At 29.3% G+C, this 6870-nt stretch overlaps 1 pseudogene; it reads left to right on the top strand.

Annotated features, from left to right (window-relative positions):
• The first annotated feature begins 577 nt into the window (after positions 1-577).
• On the top strand, positions 578-1045 carry LOC112504243 (annotated as a pseudogene).
• Positions 1046-6870: the final 5825 nt, after the last annotated feature.

The raw sequence follows: 6870 nt of genomic DNA, 5'->3' as shown, positions 1-6870 counted from the left end.
TAAAATCACAGACAAAAATACCCAAACCGGAAGATAACAATAATATAGTAAGACACTCACGAATATAATTCCCAATAACACTAATTGATCAATCACCGAGAGAAAACAGTATCGAGACAGTAGCAAAATTGAAACGGGAGAACTGTATTTGCCTCAGTGGTAGGGCAGAGGTGGAGACAGATCAATTTATATGTTGGTTTACAGGGAGAGGTTATTTGTTGTGATGGCATGTAAACAATTGTTTATTGTCATCTTATATATTCATGTAATGCGTTATTACTGTTACGGCACAAGCTACTGCTAAATCTTGATGAGGCTTCGAGGACAACAATTTTTTAACATCAGAGGAGGTTCTGTTTTTGGAATGGTAAACTGTAGGATTTACACTGTTCTTGAATCCTTTTGTAGATCTGAGCATATAATCCAAATTAAGCTGTAAACAATTCCACTCGGAGAAATGAGGCTGATTTCAGTGAAGATAATGATGATGGTTTCTAAGGGTGCCTACCCCCCTCTGTTTATACCAATATTTGATTTTGCCTTTATTTAGTCAAACATCATTCTTGGTAGCCAATGATTTTCTCCTGATGCAGATGAACGTCTAGGAGCTGATATCATCCAACAGGTAAAATCATGAGCCATAATTTTACACAATTAGATATTCAGGGGTTTCTGGGCTGAGGGAATATATAAATTCTTGCAGGCACTGGTGGCACCAGCATCGTTGATGGCACAAAATGCTGGAATTGAAGGGGTGGTGGTTGTGGAGAAGGTAAAGGCGAGCGAATGGGAGATGGGTTACAATGCAATGACAGACAAGTACGAGAATTTGGTAGAGGCTGGAGTTATCGATCCAACAAAGGTGACCGAGACGTGCGATGCAAAATTCAGCTTTGGTTGCTGGAAAGGTCCTGACCGCACATGTTATTGTTGTGGAAAAGACCAAACCCAGGTCAGGTGTGGCTGGTGCACCCCAAGGTATGTCGGTATGATGACACAATATTGAGTGGTGTTGATTACGAATTTAGGTAGAATAAATACGATGGTGGCGTGTAGGCAGCGAGACTTGATGGGTTATGCTATTATACTATTGAGCTGAATGGTATCTGCTAGATTGACATTGCAATTCTGATGTGAACATCAAGATGATTGTTTTCAAAGCTTAAAGATGAGCTTTTTTTCTACTGCCTTCCAAATATTGTTGTTGGTTTTAATCCTTTTGGTGCATCTTTGATCATGGAATGTAACTAATACATATCATTCTCTTTCATATAATTGATGACAAATTTAACCACATACATCTTTGATAAATAGCTTTGGTTGCATCATACTAATGTGGATACTCTTTTCTCTAAAGTCTAAAAATGGATCAAGTTAGAGCATCCTCAATCTTACATAGAATAAAATAATACATTGTTACTTTAATTATGCTTCTCGTATTTATATATATAGAGAGAGATGAGCGATCAAATGAAAATCACTCCAATTTGTAAAAACCGTAAAAACTACTTTCATCCGTCGTTAATCTTATGAATTTTTTTCATTAAATTGTTAATCTTATGAAATTGTTTCATATAATACTTTTTTTGATRAAGTTGTTTCATATGTGGTTATGAAATTGTTCCATATACTACTTAATGAAATTTTAATGAAATTGTTTCATGTATTTCTTTAAAATTAAAATAATGAAGATGATAATATCCATGATTAACACCCTCCACAATAAAAATGGTTAATCAACCTCTCATAATTACAAAAAAAATGAACAAAATGAAAAATTATGATTGGTTGAATGAGATTTTTACGGTTTTTACAAATTGAGTGGTTTTTATTTGAACCCAATATATATATATATATATATATATATATTATTTTATCAACTAGATTTATCAAAAGTCTTAAAAACAATTTTTAATGCATAAAGCACTATACATTTATGTACAAAGTTTTAAAAACAACTCATAATGTATTAAATATTACTACTTTATACATTCAGTCTTAAAATCTCTTAATCTATAATTAAAAAAAACATATAATATAAGTTACCAATGTACATTATTATCTTTTCTTTACATGTTCCCAAGATACTTTTGACATATTTCACTCATGCCTTCACTGTTTCATACCTCTATGTCTTCTCCTCATCCCCGAATGTGAGATTCAAACTGATATTCACCATAAGTTATTAAGAGTTCTCTCATTTATCTCTCATTCAATTGCTCTAGAACTCTTGGTCTCGCTCTTGATCTCTTGATTTTTTGCTCTTGGTGTAAATCGAACACATTTGTGGAGTTGTTTAAATATATTATATTTTAAACTGTCATACAATTTTTTTCATCGATAGATTGTAATTGAAACCATAACTCTTATTTATTCAAATTATATTAATATGTAAACACCAAGTGTAACTTATATCATCATTAAACTTCTCTAATAAAACCGGTGAAACTTCAAAATCGTTAAAATTCACAGCTCCTGTCGCATTGTGCGGGTACGCAACTAGTTGTTTATTGATGCATATTACTTAAATTCAAGACTACAAGTAGGATGTGCATGAGTACATCTTATTAAAGCTTCAAGTTTGATTCGTGTAACTAACTGCAAATAAACATAATCAAATACATGATAAACATCATTTTAAATATAAAACTTCGAAAATATAATTAAAATAATCATTGAGTTCTAACAGATTACTTAGTTATTATCTTAAAAAAATAATTTTATCAGACCAAAAATAAGTTCAATTAAATTATAATAAGAAATTGAATTATAGAAATTACAAAAAATCTAAAACTTTTAAATAATTAATTTGATACTAATATCGATTATTTTTTTCAAAATTTTATAACATTTTCAAAATTATATTTCATTCAAAAAATAAAAAAAATTCGTTTTCTCAAAATCGCACTATAACATCGATAGAACCAAAACAAAACGAAACATTAAAATCAAGATTTATCTCATTGCATTGCACGAGTACCCTTCTAGTTATGTTATAAAGTATTTGAAAAAAAAATCATTTTTATGTATAAAGTATTGTTTATTGATGCATATTACTTAAAATTCAAGATTACAAGTAATTGTGCATAAGTACAACTTACTAAAGTTTCATATTTGAAATCGTGTAACTAACTACAGATAAACATAATCAAATAGAGGATAAACATCTCATTTTAAATATAAAAAATCTAAAATATAATTAGGATAATCGTTGAGTTCTAAAAAAATCCTTCATTATTATATGTATAAAAAATTATATTATTAAACCAAAAATAAAAGAAAAATATTAAAAAAAAGAAATTTTAAATAGTTAGTTTGGTATTATATCATTAATTTTTTTTAAATTTTTATGATATCATCGTATTTATATGTTATTTAAAAATAAAAACATTATCGTTTTTTTCAAAATCACTTAAAGTCGTATTATAACATTGACTAAGACAAAAATAAATAAAACGAAACATTAAAATCGAGATATATCTCATTAAATTATGCGAGTACCTTTCTACTATTATAAAGCACTAGGACATTTGCCCATGTCGCAAATATAGTGAGAGTTTTCTTGGAAATTGTACTTTCAAAAAATTGGGAGCTCCATCATATAGATGTTCATGATGCCTTTCTTCATAGTTCACAGTGACTTATATGAAGAGTTGTACATGAAACTTCTTTTAGGTTTCGACCAATACTCATTTGGTCTGCCGCTTGTGTAAATCGTTGTATGGTTTGAAAAGAAAACCTCGATGTTGGTTTGCCAAACTTGTGCCAACGTCGAAAAGGGTATGGATTTCTTCAATCTTACTTTGGCTATTGTCGTTACATGTATACTAAAGGCTGAATACATATCAATATGCTCGTTTACGTTGATGATTTGTTGATATCTAGTAACCATTCTACCTCGATGATGACTTTCAAGGCATATTAGTGCAAGTGTTTTCATATAAAGAATCTAGGTGCACCACAATATTTCCTTGGTATCGAGGTGGCATGAAGTTCTTCTGGTATATTTTGTGTGAATGGAACTATGCTCTTGATATAATTACAAAAACCGGACTAACGAAGCAAATCCTGCTTCTTTTCCAGTCGAACAAAATCATTGACTGGCGCATGCCACGTGATCTCTTCTTGCAACCCAGACCCTATAAACATCTGCTAAGACGAATTATTTATTTGATGATAACTCGTCCTGACTTGACATACTCAGTCAATGTATTGTCTCGATTTATGTTGGAACCAAGCAAGAATATTGGGATTTTGCATTCATGTTGTTCATTACCTAAATGGCTTCCCAGGTCAAGCCATTCTTTTTCACTTTGATAGCAACTTATCATTAGAAGGGTGGTGTGGTTCTGGTTGGGCAACTTGCCCAATTACTGGGTGAACTCTTTCTGATTGGTTTGTATTTTTGGGGAATTTGTTGTTTTCATGGAAATCTAAGAAACAATATGTAGTTCCCCGTTCATCGATAGAGGGCCTAGAGGCTAGGTGTCGCTCTATGGCTTCCATCTTATATGAATTAAAATGGTTAAAAGACCTCCTTTTGAGTTTGGGCATCCATCATTCAAAGGCGATTCCTTTTTTCTATGACAGGAAGTGTGCACAAGATCCTATCTTTCATGAATGAACATGCTGTCATTTCGTCTCCATCTTATGTGCCAACAACAGTTGAAATCACCGACATTTTTACCATAACCTTCGGGAAGAAGCAATTTGATTTTCTTGTCATCAAATTGAGCATTTATTGGTTTGAAGTCTGTTAAAATTTATAGGTCTTCAATCATTTATGAAGTATGGTATATTTTGATGATCTTAGTTAGTTGTATAGTTATTATTTTTTGTGACATACAAGTTATTTGTTGTTTGTTTTTTTTTGAAAAAATCTTCTTATTTATCACTTATGTTTTATTGGACAAGGGGTTAGGCTAACCAGATTGTTTGTCTTTTCTAGCAATAAGAGATTAAAACCATTTACCATCCTTCTCTCATTGGACAAGAGGTAAATCTATATCTTATTATCCTCTCAATGCCTTTATTATTTCTCTAGAATCTATTTATAGCCTCGTTATTCCATTTGCAATGTATATAGATATTATTATGAGGTCCAATTTTTTTAATAAAATTTTGATTTTATTAACTTATTTCGTTGTTCTAATTAATTTATTAATAAGTTTCTTATTTATTAGAAGTAGTTAATAAATAATTAAACTAAAAATAAAAATAAAACTATATATTAATAAATTAATAACTTTTGACCATTAAATATTATGTTATTAATTTGTCATATTATAAATTATGTTCTACAAAATTTTCATAACAAATAAATAAGTGAAAATTGTTGGAGATATCTTGATGTGGATGGGTAGTTTTTTAAAATTTTATTGTTTGAAAAAATGTAACAATTATAAAAGATTTATTAATTATTGTCTTATATATTTATGAGTAAAAATATAATTTATATTATAACAGGTAAAATATATAATTATGGTCATGACATATGTACCAATGTGAGATTTCGAACATGGATCTGAAATTTTTGGGCCAAATTTATACATTTTAGCCTGCATCTAATACTATATGAATTAGAGAGAGAAAGAGAATCGATCATATACAAACCGTCCCAATTTGTACAAACTTTACGAACTAACTAGTGTTTGACACCATGCGTTGCATGGTGACAATAATTCTTTTTAAAATTATTGAAGTTAGCTAAATGAATCGATGATCACATTTATATATTAAACTAATAAGAATAAATATTACCTTTGATATATGAATTCACCTTATCATTATTGGTTGCTCTTTTAATATATATATATATATATATATATAAATGAAATCTTTTAACGATTAATGCGGTTGAAAATATTTTAAAATAAATATAATTTGAAAAAAAAGTTTCAACAATTGTATGTTGAAAACATTTGAATGTAAAATAAGAATGAGAAAATTAAAGATGAATATGAAAAATGGTTTTTCATTAAACTTGGTTTCTCAAGATTCCATGAGRAATAGTTGTTGTCAACCAAACTCTAAAACAATTGCTAAAAACATATTGTTGGTTCTATTGGGAAAAAAACTTAAGAAAAATGTAGAAGACATTAGTTAAAGAAAACCTCAAAAATCCTAACAAAATTAAGAAGAATTGCATACTCGGATTAATCGTCTCGAATTAAAAAAAGGGCATGTTGAAGTTTGGTGATGCTACATGAAAAATCGTAACAAAAAAACTTTAAAAATCTCAATAAAAGTCAAAAGGAATGCATACACACATTAGTTTTCTCAAAGTATAATTGAAAAAGATAACCAAACCTTTACAAAAATATGTTGAAATTTGTTGAGGCTACATCATGGTTTATTATACTTCCAAGATTCTATCATCAGACGATTAATCGAACCATTGTTGCCATGAAAACTCTAAAATTGTTGTCAAGAACAAACTCTCTGTTTCATTGAGAAAACTTAAGAAAATCATAGAAGAGAAAAGTAAAAAAAAAAAACAAAATTCTAAAATCCCAACAAAAATAAAAAGGAACGCATACCTGAATTGGTCTTCTCAAAATAAACTTGAAAATAAATTTGTTGAAAAATAACAATTTATGAAATGAAAAACAAATCAAGTGATGGAGAAAAATGAAATGAAAAAACAAATCAAGTGGTGGAGATGGAGAAAAAGAGATTGAATGATGAACAATTTATGAAGAAGTGTTAGGAAAAATGAAAAGATTGTGTTAAATGCAAACATAAATGAATAATCAATGTTTATAGAAATTAGAATATGAAATTAAAAAAAGATTGAAGGAGGATGAATGAAAAAAAAGATAAATAAGTTTTCAACCCTTAGGAGAAGCCAAGTCATCAACCTTGGTTTCT

This window comes from Cynara cardunculus, unplaced genomic scaffold (genome assembly GCF_001531365.2).
Source record: "Cynara cardunculus var. scolymus isolate 2C unplaced genomic scaffold, CcrdV1 Un_Scaffold_4971, whole genome shotgun sequence".
Taxonomy (NCBI): domain Eukaryota; kingdom Viridiplantae; phylum Streptophyta; class Magnoliopsida; order Asterales; family Asteraceae; genus Cynara; species Cynara cardunculus.
This window is presented reverse-complemented; position numbering and strand designations above follow the sequence as displayed.